Source organism: Bacillus rossius, chromosome 17 (genome assembly GCF_032445375.1).
Source record: "Bacillus rossius redtenbacheri isolate Brsri chromosome 17, Brsri_v3, whole genome shotgun sequence".
Classification (NCBI taxonomy): Eukaryota; Metazoa; Arthropoda; class Insecta; order Phasmatodea; family Bacillidae; genus Bacillus; species Bacillus rossius.
In genome coordinates, this window is record NC_086344.1 from 36424972 (window position 1) to 36450736 (window position 25765).

Here is a 25765-nt window from a genome sequence, read left to right on the forward strand (position 1 = left end):
TAGCTACAAGATTAGTTGATTGAATTAATTTTAAATCTATTCATCCACTATAGCCTTTTACCCCATTGGAAGTAAAGTGTTTCAAAACAAAACATAAATATTTAAAAAACAGCAATTCAATATTATTACAGTACGATTATTATAACCGTGAATCTATAACAGTTGAACACGTTGTTAATAATGGCGACTTACTTTGAAGTAAAAGTAGATATTTATATAAGGAAGCCATTCAAAAAATATACACCACACCATTTTGTATTATTTTAGAATTCTCTTACAGATATTTCATTGATGAATTAATGATTAATGAATAGATGAGCGCATCTCTCTACTTATCATTGAGAACTATTTATTAGTATTTGAAAAATATTAATTTGAAAATTCACTCGAACATTAAACATTCTTTTGAATAAAATATTGTAAAAATAGATTTTGGCGTTTGGTCCAGACTACATTATAATAAGTTTAATTAACACAATAGTAGCTTAGACCTCATATTTGTTTTTAAAGATCCATAATTTTACGTCATTTACAGTAGAAAAGTTTGTGTAATGAGGAAAAGGGTAAGAAAAAGAAAGGGGGAAGGGGGGTTAAATTGGAAAATTCCAGTGAACGCACTCCCTTTTTTTAAAAAAAATCGTTACGTTGCTGGTTAAAGCCTTTGTTGCAGGAGAAAAGTAGCTCATAGCGAAAATACATTTAATTAACTAATTAACTTAAGACGCTCGAGGGAAATTAAATAAGCTCTTAGTTCCCCTGGGATTGTTTTAAATTTCCCACATTTTCAGCTCCGTGATAGAAACCTACGTACTTGGCGCGTTTAAAACTGTCAGGCGATTTCATTTCGGTGCGAATTACTCTTCAACCATAGTTACTTCAGAAAGTAATAAAGTGCGCAGAGGCCAATAAAAATGAGTATCATTTTTCTTGAAAATAAACTTGTAAGTTTTATAAGGTCTTCTGTCTTCCCCCCCCCCCCTCCACTTTGTAAACAGTTTGAAGAGTATTTAAATATCTTAATTGTACGATAACAAATTATTATTAAACCTTTGTTGATTATGCAACATAATATGGATATATTAAATGTCCTAACCGCTTAAAATCACCATAAATAGCTCAGCTTACGTTTTATAAATATATTTATGTAAACCTGTAACTCTTTCTTACATATATGGTGGATAAAATAGAATGTATCATATTTTAATTTGCCCGGTAAATTTCATAAAGAGCTTCAATCAGTCATAATCAGAAAGGGAAAAAAAAAACACGGCATATAAACACATTTGTTAGTCGTCTATTAAGCAGTTTTTTTTTTCGTCTGATTCAACTACTTCTTCAATTTTTCTTTCTTTAAAATCGCATACATTTCTTCTCTTTTAATTATTGAGATTATGGAAAGAGCGTTTTCTCATGAATATTTGAGATTTTCCCACTTTTTATCCTTTACACTTTATTAATTTTTACTTATCTTAAAAACAGCTATTGAAGTTTTACTTCTTTAGGCGCGTAATGGAAAAATTATGAGAATGAATATTTACGATGCGCGCCCACCACGCAACGAAATTTTTACAGTAAGATGGCGGACCCAGGTGTATGAACATAAATCGATACATAGTCATTTTCATAAATAAAATAGGTGTGCCAAATAAAATGTACGAATGGTGCACGAAATAAAACTTTATGATAGTGAACATACCCAGGAATATAGGTGCTTGGTGAACTAAAATAATCATAGGAAAGATAATTTCAAGTTTAAAAAAAATCTAAGGAGACTGGTGTTAACAACAATTATATAATTATATATACATATTCTCTTGTCATGCTTCGTAGCGCAGTGATAAAGCAACATGGTTCAAAACTCTGCAGTGGATGTTTTTTAAAATAAAAAAATTTTTAATTACATTTTGCTGGATTATACAAATTGTATTTTAAGCAAATATGTATGAATACATTATATTTTTTATCGTATTGCTATAATACTATTTAATACATAGCTGAATCCATTGTTTTGGTTATTTAATACTTGGTAGAACTATATAATATATTATACTTAAAGGAATATAAAATAATTACATTCGTTAGGAATTAAATTTCCATGAATTTAGTTATGGTAGTTAGTAATAATAAAACTTTATGATGGTAAACTATCCCTTTATACTTAATAATTTAGTCATATATTGTGTTTGGAAACTATAACGTATTAACTTGTTAGTGAATTTTAACAATATGGCAGTATTTTAATAATATTCCTTGTCAGAAATAAGGTTAAAGCTGGGGTTTAGTTTTTTTTTCAAGTATTTTGTTGTTGTTTTTATCGGAGACGTTCTATTATATAGTTTAACCTTTCGCTCTGCAAATCGAATGATTCAAAAGTCGACGTAACTGCTCCGGGAGCGAATTCTAGCGGCGTTTGCGGAACTGCGTGTAAGTCACGCTCAGAAGTTTAGTGATTTATATTGAATACTGGTCCACATAATTAAATAACGTTCATCTGCTGTGAATATTAGTCATAGAAATTGTGTTTGTAAAAACTTTGAAGTTTATTTTTAAGTGTATTTTTATAAACGAGGTTATATTCCCGTATGCATAATTAACATCCATTATAAATTATTACTTTAGTATTTAAAAAATTAAAATTAATAAATGAAAATGCACGTTCTGCATACTTATTATTACCAGATAAAATGTATCTTGATTATCTTACTAAATAAAATCATTAATTTTATACACATAATACTGAGTGTTAATTTTATTAATTTTGGTTACAGTAATTTTCAAAATAGTTCAGTGTCTTAAACCAAAACAAAGTAGAAATTTTAACTCTTGTACATAAGTAAAACACTCTTTTTTTAAATTTCTTGCTATATATGATAAGATATATAATTGATCATCGGAGGTTTTTTTTTTCAAATGGGAAAGTTTGTAAATTAGACAGCCAAATTACTTGAAAATGATTTACATTTGTTATTTTAAAATATTTGTACTCGTATTTTTTTCCAAACGATTATCATATTAATACTGTCCCACGAAATATTTTAAGCTATGGTGGACAACACTTCAATCGATCATTTAACCTCCACATTTACTCTGTATTTCAGGAGTAACGTGTACCCACTCGCTTTCACCAAACTTCGTCCTTGCGTGTCTGGCGAGCGCAGACATTTAGCTCTTGTGCGATATCGGTTCGAAAACCACGTGCGATTTTACGGTTTTATGTGCTCGGTTCATTGAAACAGAGTGTGGTTAGGTTGTGTTGATACATATTTCACCATCGATAATTAATTTTGCCTTCATGATGATCTAAAAAAAAAAAAAAAAAAAAAAAAAAATTAAATATTTTTGGGAACTTTGTTGGAAAAAAAAATTATAAAAAAATTAATAAGAAATAAAGACTATAAGACACTAGTGACATGCTTTTTTCTATTTTCCCTGGCGAACAGGAACGAGGTATCACAATCAATTTTCTTTTTTTATCGTGATGATTCGAGAGGCCTGTACAGATCATTTCGACCTTACGGCCGGCATTCTCACATTCCCCTCCCACATATGCGCCCTAATAGAGTAGGGTGGGAGTAGCATTCCAGTTTGTTTTATATACCTTCAAGAGCTTATTTAAAACAGAACTACTAGGGAACACTCCCTGTTGTTTGATCGGGAGGGTATTAGAGCTTTGGCAATGACTAGAGACAGGAAAAATTTGCGGTTTCATTTCGCGATAGGCTAGAATCCAAATGTGTTTAACCTTTTGCTGCTTCAGTGATTGGACCACAGGTTGTCTGAAGGACTCAGGAGCCAGTGAATAATCCTCAACGAAAGAAGTATCGAATCAAAAGCATTCTAGTTAATAGTTGTCACGAGTCAGTAGCCAACGGGCAGATGTAAATTTGTCGGAGTGCGTAGAGGATCTTGGAGTCTATCCTGTAGGTCATTGAATCCGCGAATTTTTCCGGTCCCTAGCAATGACCAGCGGCTGGGGCCACCAACCCAGCATATTCACCGCCTCAGCCCCGTAACTCGCTCAGCTGACCAGACAGTTGGCTGTGTCCTGAGCCCTAAGACTTTTATCAGCACTGCTGGCGCCTGCCCCGATCTCCCACATCACGCTGGGACCCCTCAAAACACCCAGACAAATTTCGTGCGCTCCCCCGCCAAAACTCGACGCCGCCCACGGAAAGCTATGCTTGAGCAAAGATTGTGAACCCCGCCCTCACGTAAGGAAGCCGTAGGAATCTCGAGAACGCCCACTCTCGATGGAGAATCTAAGTAATATTGTGCCGAAGAGGAAGATGGGAGAGAAGATGGTGTGTGTATAGTGAAGGGCTTCTTCTTTACTCCCTCCCCCCTTACAAACCATCCCCGGAGCTGGTCCGCGGGTGTGGGAAGAATGGCGCGTGTTGCTTTATCGACATGGGCCGAAGGGGGGAATTGGGGGGATATTTTCAGGGAAATGACAGGTCTATCTCGAAAATGGGAGATTTTTTATATGTCTGTATATATACATATTTATTTATTGGCTTCACGGGCGAAAACGAGAAACGTCGCCGCAGAAGTGAGCGTTATATGTCGGTGCGGGGTTTCGCGTCGGCTGGAACTGGTGTGTGTGTGTGTGTGTGTGTGTATGTGTGTGTAGAGTAGATGCCCAGCCACGAACGTGTAGTTGTGTTGGTGGAGCGGGCTGAATGGGTTCGACGCTCGCTGGTGCTTCTAGCACGGTGTCTCCTCTGGACACCGCGTGGCGGAGAAACAAAGATAAAAGACGTAATGATGCGAGTCCCTTTAGTGCTTTCAAAAATCTGAACCGCTCGTTTCGTGTCCAAATATTTTTTTTTTTACCCCTTTTGAAAAATCTAGTTTTAGTCATGCTCAATCTCCTGAAAATACAGTTTTGAAAAACCAAAATACGTAAACAGGACCACTGTTCTGCCCTCAGCATATGTTCTTAAATGCTTTCTTGTAAACGGACGTCAATCTTGACCGGTTTTTAAAATGGCGCGGGTATCGTGATATCTGCCTTGGAATTAGTGGTGGGAGGTCAGACTGTCGGTGGCTTCTGGGAAGGAAGGAGCCATCGCCATTTTTAATCTCTTGACCTCGCCGGGTTCGAACCGAGGACATTTTCAAATTTTTTAAATTAAAATGTTACTATCTATCTTTTATGATTTTTTTTAATTTTCTTAATTTTTATCAAAAATTTTTTTTTTTTTCAAATTGGTGAACAATTTTCAAAATGGCGGAGATTTTTAATATTAAAATTTTATTAATTAATTTTTCATAAATTTAAAAAAATATCTCATGAAAACTATAGAATTTCAAGATGGCAGCTATAACGAAAATTGCAACGATGTCATAATATGGCAAAGAGTTCTATGATTCAAAAAAGGCGGAAACCAAGATGGCGACTGAGGTCTAATGGAAAGGTCAAGGTCGAAGATAAAGAAAGGTCACCCAACATTTTCGCCTTGATATTACAATCCAAGATGGCGGACTGACAATCTTAAAACCTCGATCCGGACCCAGGTGTAGGACCCCCCAGTATAAACTACTAATACGTTTATTTTTTACTTACGTTAACATTTTTGTCGCTATCAAATGAAACCATACAATAAATAAGTGCAATGGTATTTTAAGGGTAGGGAAATGGCAATCAGTTGGGTTGTCAACAACACACGTTGGCATTCAAAGCTTGAGTCGCAGATCAACGATGACAGTAATTGCTTCGACATCAGCGACAAAGCGAATGTCTGCAGCGTCTCCTTGGAAAGGGTCGCGCGAAGGTTAATTAAATTACGTTCGATGTCGCTCCGCGCTGCGCAGTTTATTATTCATTATGTCAGTTTGTCCGCGCAAGTTCTCCGGACGGACTGCATTGGAGAATCCTTCCGCTAATTATATTTTCCTCCTCGAGTCTCTTTTTTTTTTTAGTCCTGTCGCGGGCTCAGTTTTTTCAGCTTGTTACGTAGTGCTTTGTCATTTTTTGCATTCTTTATTTTCGAGTGCCAGAATTCATGACATCTTTCCTCGTCTCTCTCTCTCACTCTCTCTAACTCGGCATTCGCCATCTTTAAAGATTCCCTCACCGCTATATTTTTTCATCACAGGACATGATAACTAGAGACCTGAACAATTCGCTTGTTCATTTCGTGTTATGCTAAAATTCAAATAATTATACCTTAGTGCTGCTTCTGTCATTGGTCCACTGTTAATCTGGAGGACTGAGGGCCAGTTAGAGACCCTCACTCATAGAAGTGTCGAATCACAGGCCACCCAGTCGAGACGACTCACAAGTCAGCAGCCAAGGAACAGTTGGTATTTGCCCGAGTGTGTAGAGGATAGATATTGGAGTCTATCCTGGAGGTCATTGAAACCGCAAATTTTTCCAGTCTCTAATGATAACGTTCAGTTGTGTCAACTTTGAATACATTAGCAGTACTTATTATTGGCTTCTTGGCAATTTTCATCGTTACTTTTTATTCGCGACATTTCATCGAAATAATTTTGACGATGAAAACGTCTATTCGAACGGTACTGTGATGTTCGGTCGCAATTTATTGTGTAACGAAACACCGTCAGATTTGAATCGCTAGTAACTGCGTGACTAGTAATGCGTCAACGACGAATGGCTTACGTGTGTACTTGTTTGTCGGGCAGTATTTGTTATCCTGTGACGTCGTTGTACCACTATAGGCGCATGCTCAAGATTTGTACAAAAAAAATCGGTTGTCTGTAAAGTCGGTTTACGGACGATAGTTTAACGTGACAACGTCATAACAAAACATTGATGAAATGATTGCATACTTTTATGAATAAAATTGAATCATTTTTATTTTAATAATAAAAGAATAATTACTTTAAATTATACAAGTAATCAGATTTTTAAAATGCAAGAATAATTAACCTTTATTGCCGTAATAAGCAATGAAAACCACATTAACTTTTCACTTCACTTTATAACCAGTCTACGAAACAGTTCACGTGTAGATGTAAGTTGTGTGCTGCCGCTGTATTTCTTCTCCTCAGGCGCATAGGCCAATCGAGCGGAAGAGAGATAGATGCGGCGCAAGCGTACAATGAGCGTAACGGGACACTTTTTCGTGCGTGCAGCCGGCGTTCATCGATTTATTAAACGTCACGTCAAAATGATTCAAGATGTCATCTCACATTACCTTTGCATAATGAAGAGTAAATGTGTGATAATTTGTGTGTGTTCTCGCAACGCGAAGATGTTAAATCAGCGTTGAAATCTGTTGGGATATCCTTATAATGGTTCAGATGCAAAAACGGCTCAATAATGTAATGATTACCGAGTGAAAAATAGGGCTAAATCGTTCTATTCGTTCCCGAAAACCTGACATGTAAATTATATGCTTGTAAACTTATTTCACTCTTTGAATATTTCCCTGAAGAGGCATCAAAAAATTTACAACGCCTGTTCGTCATTTAAACAATAAATAATAAATAGGTGTTATACAAAAAGGTCACTCAAAGAGGTTATAAATAGTTTGGTTGGAAACACATTACAGGAAGCGTGTTTTTTTTTTGTTAAAAATCCTACACACGCTTTTAACAAAACATTTTTCTTCTAGTCATAAGTAATTATGTAATTTCTTCCGCTCCGCTCCATAGAGTTCTATAAACTTCCTCTAAGCAGCGCTAGTGTCCATGGTATCCATGTTGCCCCATGCTAAACGGGCCGAGTTCTGTAGTATGTGCTTCTCTACGGCTGGAGGGGTAGGTCTAGTTGGTGATGTCATCGGAGCGTAACAACAGTGCAACGCCCAGAGGGCGACTGAAAATCGCGACGGTCGGGAGTGGGGTGCTCGATGGTCGGACAGAGCGAGGGCTTGTGACGTTCGATGGTTTGTCTGGATTCTTCCGCATTTGCATATTTGCACTTATCCTTGCTATTTTCACTTGCATATTCGCACTTATTCTTGCATGTTTGCACTTGCATATGAGCACTTATCCTCGCATATTTGCACTTGCATATTCGCACTCTCCACGTGAAGCTTCACTTCCAACGAACGTGACTGCCACGCACCCAATTTTTTTTATATCTCGTGTGTTTCTGTTGCTTTATCAATTTTGTTGCTATTCGCAAATAGTTGGAACAGTCGTCATCAAAATATACCAAGCTATCTGTTGGTACAGGATCGTGTCTACAATTTTTTTAATTTTTTTTATTTGTAAACATCTTGCTACTTTGGTATAAGGAATTTGGTGGGAGTCATTTTGTGAATGGAACGGAAATGTGTAACCACGGTGCTGCCATCTGTGGCGGATGGGCGCGAACCAGAGTTCACAAAGACAAAGGGAAACTATATTGATTCAACTGTTTGGTGCAGTTTCTTTTTTTTTTATAAAATTTCTAGTTGAAAATCAGTGCCAAAGACGGGCTATAGTAATTTTTTTAAAATCTTTTTCGCTTTTATCGTAGCCGTTTCATTATATAGTTTAACCTTTCGCTCTGCATCTCGAATGATTCTATAGTCGACGTAAACTATGTGTGATTCGCTTCAAGAATTTTATTTTGAAAACACAATTTTTTTTCGTATTTTATCACGCTCGGCATTATTTTTAAGGAATTCTACGTTAATTTTCATTCCAAGTTTCCTATTTCTAGAGACATGCAAAATTCGCGGATTAATTTCGCGATGGGCTTGCATGAAAACAACTATACCTTCGTACCGCTTCTGCGATTGGCCCACATTTTATCCGGGGATACTGTGAGCCAATGGGAAACACTAAACCAAGAAAGTGCCGAATTATGGACAGCCTAGTTGAGACGTCTCACGCGTCAGTAGCCAATGAACAGGTGTCCATTTCCGCGAGTATTTAAAGGACTGTGGAGTCTATCCTAGAGGTCAATGAATCCGCGAATTTTGCAGGTCCTTACCCAGGGGTGCCCACAAGGGGGAGTAACGACGCACTGCGCCATTAAAATTTCAGGGGGGGGGGGGTTGGTTGGTTAAAAGACAAGAAAAATGTATATATTATTTACATAATTATAGCTTCTAATGTGAAAAAACGTTTCTGTCATTCCCCCCGCTCCCCTCACCCATCATTCACTTCAGCTCGAGGTCGTTCAACGGGAGGGGGAAGGGGTGTTTGAAGAGTTCGACACTTGTCCGCTAGGGACCACCACAAGTCGATCCCCAAAGGTTTGGTGGCGATTGCGGCGGTGAATTAACCAACTACCTCAAAACCGTATTAGAAATTTTAACCTGGGCTGGCGACTTCTATACAGTATATATATTCAAAGATCATAGTGTTTGAGGGGGTTGGGCACCTCTGCCTTACCTATTACGTATAAGTTTATTTGAAACATGAACAACATGAGAACGCATGAATTAGCTCATTGCCGAGGTCAGATGTTAATACATCACTGGCGAGTACTGAAAATTCACTCACTTTTTTTATATTCCTGCAAATTTCAAAAAATTTGTTGAACTGCTATTTTGTCGTGAAGAAAGCCGCAAAATTATTTCTCTCACAATATTGGCTCGATTCTTGTTTTTTTTTTTTTTTTTTTCCCCAGCTTCCTTTCTACCTCGCCTTTTAGAATGAATTGAGAATAAAAGATTCATCTTTTTTTTTTTAGTCTCTTCTAAATATAAAAGACTCTCCAACTCGAAAACAAATTACTCTGGAAAAGAAGTCCACCTGGCTAGCTTTTTTTCTTCTACTACTTCTTCTTCTTTCAGTGAAATAACTTGTGACAGGGTTTATTTCTCGCAAGTCAGGAAACGTCAGGATGAATATACAGGCGCCGTTTTCCTACTTATTTCACAATGCATATTTCAGGAAAATTAACTCATTTGGTCTATAGCTAGTATTTTTTTTATTTGACAACTGGAAGGTATTTAGATAATAAACACAGCTGCCTATCACATTGACTAAGTGTTAAAACCACAGTTATTATTTTTTTTATCATTGGCAAGGCGCCATATTTGTTAGACTTTTTTTCTTTACCTAACTATATACAATTACACTTATTCGTTTGATTCGTTTTTTTTTTGCTTTTAAATTGATGGAGAAGGACTGTAGATTTTGTAAAATGATACGATTCCTCAAATATTGGCGAGAATAATACGTCCTGTCAAATGAATTCTGCTTTATACTTTATGATTAGAGATGGGTTATGTCCTAGCTTTCTCGAATCTGGATATCGAATTCGAAACCCAGAGAGTAGTACCTCTAATACACCCCTCGAATCCAAATCTAGGTGTCATGGGTAAAAAATAAATGATAAATACTAACTATGGACTTGAAACATTCTAATTAGCTAAATGCTTGATTTACAAATCAAGTTTCCAGAATCAATACATAATGCAATTTTTTTTATATAATTACATTTTTTACAAGATCAATAGTAAATTTCAGAGGTTATCAGTGTTCAATTATTTAATTTAACTTATTTCCTCCAATATTTTTATTCAAATCTTTTTCCTCGAATATCGAATCCATCGAATAATAAGTATTTAATGATATTTGAGGTTTAAACTGGCCAATTCCTAATTATTACCCAAGGATACGTTTTGTATGTCTTACTGCAAAATAAATATATTTCTAACATGGCAGAGAATATTTTGATGACTGCAGATAATACGTCAGAAACTTGACTTTAGAATTCGCGTGCACACTGGATGAAGCCAGCTTCAGGTTCTGTCCTGACTTGTTCGAACTCGCGAGCTGTCAAAAGTCACCGGCATTTCAGATCGATCACTAAAACTATTCGATCCTCAGTTCGAAAGTTCGAGTGGTACAATTGCTGTGATCATCGAAGTGAGACCGCTTCACAGCCTGGCGCCGTTTCGTCGAGGTCACACGATTCTTCAAGGCGTAACGGAAATTGCAACGCCTGGGAGTTGGGCGCTCGATGGTTGGAAAGGGGGAAAGAGGGAAATCTTGAGCACCCCGCTCCTCAATCTCGGACAAGCGTCGCTACGGCGCTGCATTTTTCGTTACGCTGCCGACTCGCCCTGCCGACTCGCCCTTCCTGCTGACCACCGATCCTCGTGGGCACAGCCTTTTCGAAACACTCACACCGTCTCCTAGGCTCACGTGATGGTGTTCACTACGTCATTGTGTACTTATTGTTTATTTTTTCCGTTCAAGTAATAATTTTAAGTATGACATTTCTCTTCTAATGCACAGACCTGCCACACAGAAAAACATATTCTATACTTTTACAAATTATTCTCTTGGAAACCAGTTTGTAGTACTACAAGAAAATTATTATAAATTTTTTTATATATAACATGGTTATGGTTATTTTTGCATGTATGAAATACGTTTTTCGAGATAGTACTCATTGTTTCTTACGAAAAATTGCCGCATAATTTTATCTTTTGATTTATGTTTCATTTAAGAATAATATATTTTGGTTGTTATTTTTTTTTAAAAAAAACCAGAAGCTATTAATGAAATGAAAGTAAAGGAAGGATATTAATGAATGCGAAGATAAACACTTTAATTAAATAATGGGAATACGTAGTTAATTTTTCAGAAATATCACCTAAGGTATATGCGAATGATTGAATGCAAAACATCACGTTTTTTTTTGTCGGTTGGACACTCGTTCAATTGCTCAACTAAAAGCGCGTCAACCAGCCTTAAGTGCGAATGCGAACTAAGATGGCGGATCCAAATGGTGTCCCAGAATCGGTTCGGTACTTCTACTACTCGCGGACCTTAGAGTTGTGACTGCTTCCCTCCCCCCTTGTTAAAGAGGTTTCATTGCGGCCGCCATTGTGGTAACGGGGAAGTGGACATGTGCCAGAGACTGCATTGCAAATGGAACTGAAATATTCGAGTAAAATTACAGATTTTTGAAAATTTGCTCATTTACATGAACACAACTGTACCATCACAAAAATTGTGTTCGCAGTGATACTGGGTTTTCACATTCCTACCCGGACATTTATGCTCTGTGCTGTCCCAGTACCTCCAATAGTTAAAGTTATTTGTGAATCATTACCTGAATAGCTTTCTAGTATCAACTGCGCACATTAATAAGCACAAGAAAAAAAAGGTTAAATTATTGAATGTTCAATTATTATCTTTTCCAGGGTTAAAAAAAAAAATGCTTGAATGAAACATCTATTGAAATATTAAATTATGCGCCAATTCCCGAAAGAAATACTCAACGTATTTCATATGTAATCAGTAAAGACCTGTAAAATTCGCGATTTCAAATACCTAAAGGATAGACTCCATGAGCCTCTACGCACTCGTGCAAATTACATCTGCTGATTGGTTACCGACTGGTAACACCTGTTGACTGGAATGATCGTGATTCGCTCATTCTTCTGTTAAAGATTTTTCATTGGCCCAGAGTCCTTCAGATAAACTGTGGCCCAATCACTGAAGCAAAATAATGTCAAAAGTATTTGGACTCTATCCTATCACGAAATGAATCCGCGAATTTTACAGGTCTCTAGTAATCAGTGTTGTAAAAAGTTTAAAATGTGTTTTTCTTGTAGTACCTATTGCAAACTATTTCTTGGCAACTGGTTGCCAAGGGATTTTTATTTTTTTTTGTAAAAGTACGGAAAAAAAATTTTCTGGGTAAATATACGTCGAAACTGCCCCCGAAGGTAGGGTTCGGCTGGGGCGAGAGCATAACGGAAATATGAAATGGGCAAATGGCTGCCGGGTGGGTTGGGGGCCATGGTTGATGGATAATGTAATGCGATAAAAAAAAAGTCGGCCAACCGCACGGCGTTGATATCCATCTGCTGGCAAATAACGTTTTCCGAGAGAACATGATATTTCTCACGTCCCCTCCTCTTCAGCCTCTCTCTCCACTCCTTCTGCTTGCCTCGGGCGAAGAAAGAGGTTTGCGCCGGGAATGGATGTCGAAATACGGAATTTTTTGGAAGCGCGCCCTTAGCCACGCGGGAAAATGACGTTAGTCCCTGTTTCACCCCCCTTCCCCCCCCCCCTTTTTTTTCAATCTTTACCAACCCCTATTTCTAACGTAACCGCAACTCCTGATTCAACTACCGGACAGCTTTTTGCAATTTACGTATCGCGTGGGATAACATTCTCTCTCTCTTTCTCTCTCTCTCTCTCTCTCTCTCTGTTGCTAAAATTGAGCCGTCCGTCTTCATTTTCGTGGCAAAAAAAAAATTGTTTCTCATACCAACCAGAACACTTCCGATTTTTCAGAAAAAAAAGGATGTAATTTAAAAATAAATTGTAAGAGAGAAATATTATTAATACAAAAAAAATTAAAGACACTACACCAAGGAAGAGAGTGCTGCTTGATGTAAATAATTAATTTTCCTTGTCTTGAATGTGATGTCCATAGCTCTCCTGATCGCGACGAAGAACTTAAATTGAAGGAGGCTGACGGTTTATGGAAGACTGAAACTAATGGACGTCTCATCACCGTGAAAACTGAGAATACATTCAAGCCCGTATCAAGTAGATTCTCCATACTTTGGAACAATGATGGACACTTAAAAAAGAAAGATTTTAGACGGTAAAGAAGATTTCGAGTTCTTACAGTAATTCCTTATTTTAATGTAACGTACAGTTAAAATACGTTTATAATTGTAGTGAATATTTATTCAAGGTTACTTTTGCCAACGATTTCTCTACAATATGTAATTTAATGTTCGAACATATTTTTCCCCCCTCGACATTGAAGAACCTATGGGTACGTCGCGACTATGACAATGTTAAGAAGCAGCTCAGAAAATTGATTTTTCTTTAAAAGTTATACATGTTTTCGATAAGTCAGAAAAAATATTTTATGAATTATTTTTTTTGTGGGTGTGTTTTTGTTTTTACTGAACACCACGTGACGAACCATATTGCAATTTCGCTCGGGGCTGACTTAAGCTTCAAGGAGCCCTCATAGTCAGGGGCGGGATGATAAGGGTGACGCTCGCTGGTATTTCTAACCCGCTATCGCCTCTAAGGGCGAAGCTCTGATCTGGCGCGCGAGAAATGAATGTAAAGGAGTAACGCAAGTCCTTTTGAGTATCTTCATGGACATCCACCCGTTGTTTAATTCTGAAAACACGCGATTTTAGCAGGTTCTAAAAAAATAAGTTTATAAAAACGAAATTTGGAAAGTAGACCCACCCATCCGCCTTCAGGCATATTCTTAAAACATTTTCGTAAACAGACGCACTTCTCGATATTTCGAGCAGTTTTTTAATCGTGTGTTTTTTTTTTTTCATGAAGTTGGGCACACCTGGTGTGTGTGCGCCAGGGGACACACACACCACAACGCCGAAATACACTAACGCCGAAAAATTTCATTGCAGGACTGCCACAAAGGTTAGGTTAGGTTAGGTTAGACTAGGTTAGGGTAGACTAGTTTATGTTAGACTAGGTTCGACTAGGTTAGGCTAGGATAGGCTAGGTTAAGTTAGGTTAGGTTATATTACGCTAGGTTAGGTTAGGTTACGTAAGGTTAGGTTCGATTGTGGCATTTCAGCGTTAAGGTAAATTTAAGAAACACACACAAATTCATTCAGTTGTTTTTTCGGCGTTGTGGTACACAGCAGTTTTCTAGCTGTCGGCGTTGTGGTCAATTTTGACATTCGGCGCTTATGGTATTTCGGCGTAGTGGTAACGACCCTGTGCGCCATTGTTTTTGTTGGGAGAAGTGTAGGGGGGTGATTTTAAATGATTTCGTGGACTTTGACGTCACTTTTTGTCGGTGACGCATCTCTCGCGTTCTCTCTCTTTCCTCCGAGGAGTTGCGAGGCATGTCTTTAGCCGCTGTTAGAAGATGCGCTGTTTCACGCCTCGCTTTCCTGTGTGTGTTTGTCGAGGAGGGGGGGGGGGGAGGTGTGTAGGGGTTGGTTGAGGAGGGGAGGTATCTATAAAATAAAGTGTTCAGGGGTCTAAAGTTCGCTTCGCAGACTCGCAATTCAACCAGCGAGGAGTTTCGGCGCTGCCACATAAATCCGGTGGCGTTGAGGGGTGGCATGAGCGTCTAAAGGAGATTGTTTGGGAACAGATAGCGGAGACGGCGATAAACGGGGCGAAGGTGTGGAAGAATGGTGTCGCGGACACTCCCTCCCTGTCTTCCTTCTCTCTCTCTCTCTCTCTCTCTCTCTCTCTCCCTCTCTTTCTCCCTCTTCAACTGAATCCAAACTAACTTTCTCTTGGAGTTGCTTTGGCTCCTGGGTTGTAGCCGCGTTGAACTCGAGGATTCGAACTACGTTTCGGCCTCATCAGGGCAACGTTTACTTACTGATGTTCTGGATTTTTTGACGTGAATACGTCTTTAAAATTGCCTCCACAGTGGAAGGCAATTAAAGAAAAAACGAATGATAACAAAATCGGGGGATACAGTTTGGTGTTGCATCTACACACCTATCATCTCCATCCAAAATTTAATTACGCCACTGGATAGCTAAAGGATCAAAGAATTCGTTACGCCAAGTGAGGACTGTGACGCATCGCGCGCGGTGGAGGGGGAAGCGCCGCCATTTTGCTGCGTTTCGAGATTTCCATTTAGTATAACTTTCGACTCGGAGAAGCTACGACGTTAATTTAGGTTTCAATCGTCAGCTCTCTTCAAAATCTATCGATTAAATATATAAAACATTAGTGTTAAATAGTTACAGTGAATATATATGGTGTTAAAATAAAAATTAGCGTATTTTATATTTTGTATAGAAAGTATCACCTGTTAAGTACACGTATTCATGTACAACACACGGCCGTGTCCATGACACAGCCACACCCCATTTTTTTTCCTTCTTAAAGCTGGACTAACAATCATCCGTCTCATCTGTACGTCACCACGTGACTTGCAGCCAATCACATGGCCCGAGAAAATTCCATCCATCCGTCCATCAAAACACTTACTAAGCTCTAACTCTTGGATGGATGAAGTAACCTCCAAAAAAACCTATCGCCGGTGACCTTTACTGTCTTATAAGGTTTTTTAAGTACTATATTTATTTAGCTTCCCCCATTAAATGTTATTTACACTCTTTTGAACATATTTTGAACAACTGAAAATATTTTAATAAATATAAGATAAAAAAAACTGGTTTATTTATTAAGTTTTTAAATTTCATGATCGTTAATATAATATATCTCTCTGTACAAGATAAATTTTTACTAGTATTTAAGATTTTTGGTCTGTTGGCAGCATTAAAATAAAAAGAACTTATAGTTAAAAAACTAAAAAAAATAGCTTTTTTCGTTGAATAAACTAAAAAATAAAAATACATATTTCAATTTAATTTTTTTTGTCCAACAGCCAATTAATACACCACAACTCTGTGTAACTAAAAACGTGGGGTGTTTGATATCATTTGTCTTAAAGTTTCTATCTGTATTAACAATATGATTTTTAATAGGATTTTCTATCACTAATTTTAGGATATCGTCAAATCAAAATTTTTGGGATATAGTCATTACGAAAACGAATGTTTGAACTTAATAACCATAATGAATTTAAAATTAGTAATGGGGTGCTTCAGGGGCGCAAATCTGCAGGATTCGCAAGATGGGGCCCGCGGAAATATACCCGGACCGGGGGGGGGGGGGGAGGGGGGGGCAGTCCGAGAATTTCACACGCGGGGTTAACCGACACGTCATACCTGGATGTTGTGCCCGTATGCCGTACACTGCCCATATTTAGGCCTGCATGCATGCAATAAGAAGAAAACTTTAAAAAAAATTTGTTGTCTGTAAAGTGGGTTTACGGACGATAGTTTCACGTGACAACGTCATAACAAAACATTGATGAAATGATTGCATACTTTTACGAATAAAATTGAATCATTTTTATTGAATTATCACTATTTTGTATGGATACAAAGAAGGAGTGAAATGAAATCTACAATTTAATTGATAAATTTACTTTTATTTGCACTCATTAATTAAAATATGTTTATTACTTTAACGAAGAGATTATTTTAACTATAACGTTTATACATGTTTGCTATTTAACTTCTTCCAATCTGTGTTATTCTGTTAAGGATAGGACGATGATAGGAAAAGTAGGAAACGAATGGGGGTGTTTCAAGTTTAATGTGCCTCGAAAAAGTCAAATCGATGGTTGTTCCAATCGAGTGGAAGAGAGATAGATGCAGCGCAAGCGTACAATGAGTGTAACGGGACACAACGTAACGGGACAATGTGCGTAACGGGACACTGTTTCGTGCGTGCAAACGGCGTTCATCGATTTATTAGACTTTGTCACGTCAATATACAGAAAGTTTTCCATAACACATTGTTTTGACATCACACCCGTTTCGCAGGCACGCTTTTTCAAGTGCAGGCAGGCATCATCAGTGAGGGGATTCTTAATTCCATGGGGACCAACCCCCCCCCCCACCCCCACCCCCCTCCGCACAACCGGGGGGGAATTAATTTTTTCTATCACTAATTTTAGGATATAGTCATTACGAAAATGAAAGAAGAGAGCACCCCACGCTTTCAGTTATCCAGAGTTGTGGTGGAGGGACCTAGGTGCGTCATGCTGGGGATCAGCCATGCATCGTGTGCCTTGTGCGGGGATTGGCCAGCCGTGATGACTGACTCCCCTCAGCCTTAACTCTAGACTGGAACCAGAGATAGGCCGGGCCCAGGTAAAACATGCCGTGGACGCGGATTTTTTCGCCCTAGTCCCTGATGAGTGAGGCCCAGAGACACTTTACGGTTTGCTCTGGAGTGTCTGGTCCACAGGACCTTCGTCTGCTTAAGGCCCCCGCCCACCCGGGCACACACGCGGTGAGCAGAGCTTCCGAAAAAAAAAACAACGCGTGATTACAAAACTACTCGAGACATCCGAGTGGGGTCTGCTTACGAAAAGCATTTAAGAGTTCGCCGAGGGCCGAAAAGAACTTTTGATTTCGGATTAAGTTTTTGAACTGTATTTCTATAAGAGTGAAAATGGTTAAAACGCATGTTTTCAGAGTAACTTTTAGGCGTAAAACAGCCATTACAGATTCTTGAAAGCACTTAAGGGACTTGCATTACACCTTTATCTTCATTTCTCCGAAAAATGATGTTACGGTCACCGCTAAAATTCCACAGTTATCCTGTGACGACGAGAAGACTGCGCGCCAGGCCAGAGGAGACACCGCGCTAGAAGCACCAGCGAGCGTCGCGCTTATCATCCCGCCTCGCTGGCACAGATACGCCGCTGACTAGGTGGGCCCCTTAAGGAATGGCACTGCCAGTGCTAGCTATTTTGGGTTGGTTTGTAGCTTTCTTATTTGTGCTCGAATCCGATTGGAAGCTACACTGTCCAACCACCTTGGATCAGGTGGCCAGTCAGCTCAGTACACGTATACACTTACTTTAATGTAATTTATTTTTTATTCGGGTTTTTCATATTTCATATATTTTTACATGTTATATACATTGGTTCTTTAAGATAAAAAAAATTTAGTTTTAGAATTTTTAAATAATTTTTATTTTTGGATAATGATCATTGAATAAAATGTATTACGTGCTTATTATAAAGTTTACAACATTGTACATTAAGTTGTATTTCCGAGTGTCTTGAAAACTGTGGATCGAGGCCTCAGATGGCAAATGGAGGTATGGGTTTTGTACCATAACTTCGGCCAGAGTGCCATTATTTCGAGTGCTGCGCACCGCGACAGTAGGCCGTCGATGCGACGGGTCCATGGAGAGGAGTGGGGGGGGACTGTTGGCTTAACGACCTGGCATCGCGCGATGGGGAGGGGGAAGTGGTGTGGAGGGGGGAGAGTGTAGGCGAGTGTGTGTGGCGAGGTCTCCAGAGACCTGCATCATTCATGACCTCATCGCTGCTGCAGGGGGGGGGGGGGATGCTGGTTGGTGCGTTCCTGTATCGAGACCTGGACCAACCATGTGGGTCTTCTCCCCCCCCCCCCCCTCCTACCACTCCTACTCTTCTGCCGTGTGCACTCTCGACTTCCTCGAGAGACGCGGAGTTCTCGGTATTCGCTCCTACACGTCGGCGTAACGCCGCGTCCGAATGTGGCGGATATTTCGTGGAAGGAGGAAAAAAAAAGAAGAAAAGAAGACGTCACCTTAACCGTTTGCGTAATGCCAACGTGATGACATATTTTGTTAATTTTTTTTTTTTTTCTAAAAGTGAAACTTCTTCACAGCAGAAGCGACGACGTCGTCAGAGCGTAACTGATGCGTCGGAGGGCAACGGAAAATTGGGATGATCAGGAATTGGGGAAAGGGAAATTTCAGGAAAATTCGCATTGACTCATTTACAAAACGGTTTGATGAATTTTCCGTACTATGCAGTTCTCACCAAAGAAAAGAAAAGGATAGTCTAAAAGTTAAAGAAAAGCTTTATTGAATGTGTGCATTATTAATTATTCATATACTTTTAGAATTTAACTAATTAACTTTGCAAAGTATGTAAATATTCAATTTATAGCTGAAAAAAATTTTGATTACGTTAGTATGTCGTTATAATTAATTAAATTTTAATGAATGAGACAATTCACACGCTCTAGTTTTTTAAGAGGTTCTTGATTAAAAAAATTTTTGTAAATTTTATTTTTTTTAATTTTTTTTATACAGATGGATCAGAAATAAATTTAATTTGCACAATATTAGAAGAAAATGAATTTGTAATAAATATTTCGTGTATATTAAAATAAAGTGTTTGTTAGGTAAAAGTTCCGTAGCACGTATCCAAGTTAGTCTCTTGATCCCAATGGCATGATCCTGTGTGCATTGATCCCCGTGGTACATGATGCGTGCTGTTTTAATTTATTACATTGAAAGATCCCGACCCGACGATAAAAAAAGTGATATAACAATGAATAATGATAATAAGATGAATATAAAATATATCTTCCTTTTTTATTCTATTTAAGAGCATAATTTATTGCTAATATCTCGAGTTTTTGTTATGTGCAGAATCTTTCGACGTACTAAATTAAAACAGCAAGTATAATGTTGTACCACAGGGATCAAAATGTACAGGATCATGACATCAGGATCAAGGGATAAACTTGGATGCGTGATACTGAACTTTTACCATTATTTTTTTTCCGAAACAGGTCCGGGTTCACAAGGTTCTACTGTATACTGTTACGAGGCTGCTAGAGACGTGGCTGGCTGGGCAGGCCGGCGCGCGCCAGCCTGCGGAACTCCTGGAGGGGCTCGACGGAGTTAGCGCCCGCCCCTCGTCCTCTCCCTTACAACTACAAGGACTTTCCATTAGCGGCAGCCCCTCCCCCCTCCCTTCCTTTACACATCACTCCTAATGCATTCCCTTGGAGCGGGGCGCAATTGGCATTCACTAACAGTGTAGACCAGGGGTCGGCAGACTTACGAGTGAAACGAGTCATTATTAAGTAAACAGATTCTCCGATTCTTTTTAGATAGCTGCAACATGCATTTCCTCTGTATTCACACTGGATTTTTCGCATATAGATAGTTCATGGGTTGGAGAGTGACATAGACTGACATATAATTATGACATTGCTTCTCTAAATGGAGTGGAAAAAAAAAAGTGGTAAATTAAGTTTTATAATAGAAAATAATACGGTGTAGGTCATATTGTTTGTGTGACTTTCTATGTTCGCCACACGGTCATATACTTCCTATCCTTCTCCTTGGCGAAACCCATCCGCTTAGTGGAGCTCGTGGCTGCTAGCGAACTAAAGGCGCTAATAGCAGTTCAGTTTAGAACTTCATCAATAGATAGCGTTGCCTTGAAGTTGTGACGAGCCATCGTTGGGTGCGTCCGTCACGTCTTGCCTAGGGGTTACCTGCCTTCCACACAAAATGAAGCTGAAGATTAGCGTCCCGGTCTTGCATATGCGTAGCCTTGATGCACGGAGACTGTGCAATCAATGGGACTTTAAATTCAAAATTTCAGGTATTTCAAGTGTATGTCCTACAGACTTTAGACTCGGAAGTGAAGTTCCTTGAAGTATGATATGTAACGCCGGTTACTTCAGCTTGTAATTAATTAATAAAACTCTAGTTAATTAATCAGGCTTGTGTCTTTTTGCCTTTAGGCGAAATGACTTTAGGCAAATCGCCGTAACGAATTCATGTTTAGGCAAACCGCCTTTAGGCAAATCGCCTGTTACTCAATTAATCGAGCTAACCTTTCGGACCTGCATTTTCCCACTTGTAACAGTGTTTGAACGGGACAGGAGAACAACAAGGAATTCAAGGACACTGACTGAAGTTGAAGGCCGTCTTGTACTGCTGTCCCGAGGCGCGAAGTTCAGCGCTTGACGGGGCAGGGGGGAGAGGTGAGTGAGTCTGTAACTGACGTCTACTGTACGTCTGTCGCCAGCGCGGGGGAAAGTTATTCGGACGGCGGAGGAAGTTTCCAGCGACAGATAAAGTTGTAATCTAATTTTCCTTTCCCACCCACCCCTTCCCAACCGAGCGTCAAAAGTAACGATGGTTTAACCCGTACTTTTCGCCTCTTGCCTCAGATAGTGTCAAGTCGGGACATTTCTGCTTCTTAGCTCTCTCTTTTAAATTTTCTCTCCTACTCCACTTTGCGTTTTGCATTCCGTGTGCTGGGAAAGGAATCGGGAGATTTTCCGTGTTGTCGTGCTGTCGTTTTTTTTTTGTCTTTGAATGAAACTTTTTTGCGTTGAATCGAAGACTTGGGCATTCCTTTCTCGGAGGAAATCTGAACGTCGGTTAGACTGGCTACATTTTGAATGCCCGCGCCCAAAGGGTTTCCAACCTGCGATTGGCGGTCGTCCGAAAGAGAAGTCTTTAACTCATTCGACCAGGCATCAATCGGTAGAGACCGGAAAAATTCGCAGATTCATTCCGCGATGGTCTGAAATTCATACACGCATACCTTTTGAGCTGTTCTTGCTATTGGCTCACTGTTCGTCTGGGCGACTCTGGGCCAATGAGATACCCTCAACCAAATGAAGTGACGAATCTCGGGGCAAACCAGTTGAGACGACTCGCAAGTCAGCAGCAAACGAACTGGCGTTAATTTGCCCGAGTGTACAGAGGACCGTGTAGACTATCCTGAAGGTCATCGAAAATCGCGAATTTTTCAGGTCCCTATCAATTGGGACGCGCTTGATTCGGCACTGGATTAATGTGATTGGTGCGCTGACGGTAGTATATGTGTGCCAGAGTAGAAACTCGACCAATCACGAAACACAGGCGTCGCTACAGTTTTTTATTAACTAACAGGTAGCCTGGAAATATTTTGCGCCTTCCATTAATTTGCAAGCATGAAATTTATGATTTACATAGCTACCCCCTCTGCCTTTGTGTTTATTGGCTGTTACCGTGCCCGATAACTGGGTGGCTTTTGCCAAAACCTCGAAACAATAGGGGAGGCGCGTCTGTGTACAAGTACAATTTTGTTCATGAACTAGCACAAGATATAATATGTAACCCAGACACAAAGCATAATGTATGGTTCTTGCTTCACATAATTTTGAACGCCTCCATTGGCTACTGCATCGAGATCTCTGCAAGCCAATACTGTAACAAAGATATAAACTATGAGCAAATCGGTTATAGAATAACGATACAGTTAAACATTATACACTTGGTTTTTTTTTGTAATGCACTGCAAATATTTTATTAACTGGTTATTACTAGAGACCTGAAAAATTCGCGAATTCATTTCGCGATAGGCTAAAATACAAATAGTTATACCTCAGTGCTGCCTCTGCTATTGGCTTACAACTCACCTGGATGACTCTGGGCCAATGAGAAACACCCAACCTAAGGCTTTATCGAATCACAGGCTGCTACGTTGGGATGTCTCACAAGACAGCAGCCAATGAGTGGGTGACATTTGACCGAGTGTACGTAGAACTATGGAGTTCATCCTGCAGGTCATTGAACCCGCGAATTTTTCCGGTCCCTAGTTATTACTATCGTACACTAACATCTTATCCTACTCGACATGCACTCTGTCATAAGTTACGTTAAACTATTTTATAATCAATGCAAATGGAACAGGACGCTACAAAATAGTTTTCGCAGTAATACTAGGTTCCGGGCATTTATGCTCTGTGTAGTCCCAGTATACCTCCCAAAGTTAAAGTGGTTTCGTGAACCGTTCCCTGGATAACTTTCCAATGTTAACTGCGCACGTAATAAGCATAATAAAACAAAATGAAGTCCAATTGTTAAATATTCGATAATGCTTGAATGAAACATCAATTAAAATATAAACCTTTGCGCCAATTTTCGTAATAAATTTCACGAGGAAAAAAAATATGTACTTCATATATGAAAAAATAACCACAGCAATTTGTTGTACAAAGCTTTCAATATGTATCGTGTAGCATTAAAAACTTTTTCTTGGAAAAAGTTTTTCCTGTGTATGAAGTGCCCGTGGGAGGATCGTGTGCCATTGGTGCGCGCGCGAGGTGTAAACGGAACGCGCGAACCCACGCGTAGCCGTGCGGTTCGATGAGGTGTCCGGATCATGGGACCGAGTATCGCGGAGCAGATGGTGGTTGGCACGTACACCCGGCTGCCGAAGGGGCGATGGTACACGATGTAGTTGGGATGGAAGGGGGCTTGCTTGATGGTGTATTGTGACTGGCGGGAACTGCCTCGTGAATACCGAGCAGCGTCGAGTCGACCGCCAACTATCGATTATCGAGAATCGAGGGTGTTCTGCCCCGCCTTCCTCTCTCTCTCTCTCTCTCTCTCTGTATCTCGGTCCCATGTACAAGACGTTGGTGAATGAATGGCTCGGTCCGTTTCGGTTGTCTTAAGGTGAATTTACGATTGAGAATTTGAAATTAGTCGTGTGCTTAAGGCACCCCCTAGTCAGGGGCTGTATCTGTGCTAGCGATGATAAGCGCGACGCTCGCTGGTGCTTCTAGCGCGGTTATCTCCTCTGGACTGGCGCGCAGTCTTCTCGTCGTGCAACGAGCGGCGACCGTGACATTATATGGCGGTGAAGTGAAGATAAAGGCGTAATACAAGTCCTTTGAGTGCTTTCAAGAATCCGCACCGGAGGTTTCATGCCTGAAAACTATAAAACAAAATACGATAACAGAACTACTCTTCCGACCTCAGCTTATCATTAAAAGCTTTTTTTTTTTTTCGTAAGCAGACACCACTCGGATATCTTGAGAAGTTTTCAAATGGCGTGGGTTTTTTTTTCCTGTACTTTTTCTGTGCTCTGTGCCGATATCCGTTTTCATCTTTGTGACCATTTTTCTTCGGGGCGATTGAAGTCGGCTTTTTATGTCTCCGTCGGGTTCCCCCCCCGGTGGTTATGAATTGCGATTCCGCGGGAGTTGATAGCGTCTCCTCGAGAACCCGAAGTCAATGAGGACGCCATTAGAGACGCCGGCGGCTTCCGCACGCGCTCATCAATCATCCAGACAGAGGCCTCTCGCGTCGACCTATCAGGTGTCGCCGCTACCGTGACGTCACGTGCCTGCCCCTGTGAGGGGGGGGGGGGGCGTGGTTGGTTTAACCCTTTGAGGCACACAGAAATATATTAAAATAAATTAGAAATCTATTGTGTGACTTTTAGCAGACGTGGCGGAAGGAAAAATTAAAGCAGCCAATGTTGCTTGTTCTTGTTAGGATCGCCAGATAGCAGCACAAGGCTTACTCACGCTAGGTATTTTGGCAATACCACTGAAACATTGCGAATAGTAACATTTTTCAAAATGGTATCATGGCAATACCACTGTAAAACAAAGGGTTAACAGCGGCGTCTCAGTTCTAACATTGAATATATACCTGATGAATAGAAGTCACGAGCCCGGTTTAACTTTTCTGGCCAGTTTCGCAGAATTATTGTCGTAGTAGCAAGCCCGCTTCAATATCTGCCTGTAAATAAAATATAAAGAAAGAGCTGATAAACGGAAAAACCACACTGGCAAGATTATTACATTACAATTTCACTGAAAATTACTGGGTCGCATTTAGCTACAGTCTGTTTCACTTAAGGTGGTTATTATTTACATTTGTTTGAACGTACATTCATACTTTGACAGCTAAATATTTTACTATTCAAACTAACAAAAAAAATATCTCTACGTGACTATCTAGTCTTGTACTACACGAATGTGTGTGTTTTTTTTTTTTTTTAATTGCTTCACAATATTCACTAGCAGTATCCTCCAATTTCGTTGGAGCACCTGTCAAACAAGTCGCCCAATACGATAGGTTGATTATGTGTTAATGACATTGAAATTTTCCGTGCATGTTAACAAACTATTTAAAGAGCTTTAGAACACAGAGAAAATGTTTTGCAAGGATTTTTTACTTATCAACTTGACTCAAATTCAAGGGGCCTTCATTAATTAAAATTCTTAAAGATAATAAAACAGAATGTTTAATGGTTTGTTTATAGTATATTTTTATATCATCCAAACCATTTTTTTAAAAAAAATTCACTTGACTGAAAACATATGAAACGGTTTCATTCATTGCATTGTATAATGCGCCTGATGAAAAGAATTAACAATCCTTAAATCTGTAATGTGCAGGTAGTAAGTATGTTTGAAATTTTCTATAAACATTTTTAGTAGTATATGATAGTCGGACCTGGCCCAGGCTTCAGGCTGTGGTGTCGGTGCCGATGCTTCGAAAACTATTTCTGTAGTTAGAGAATTGTTTTATATAAATGTACAAATTTACAAAGCTCTGTAATTTTTTATGACTATATTTTTTTTATTTACAAAAAAAATACAGTTTTGTTTTCTAGTGCATAGGGTGATTGGTAAAAATGACATTATATGACAAAAAATGGAGATAAATGTGAAACGCAAGTCCTTAGAGCGCTTTCAAGAATCTCTACCGGATGTTTCATGCCTAAAAAAAATTCTGAAAACAC

At 39.3% G+C, this 25765-nt stretch overlaps 1 protein-coding gene across 7 annotated transcripts in view; it reads left to right on the plus strand.

The window, feature by feature from the left end:
* LOC134540806 (neurobeachin) overlaps nucleotides 1-25765 on the plus strand; it is a 987386-nt gene that overhangs the window by 356331 nt on the left and 605290 nt on the right. The window lies entirely within an intron of this gene.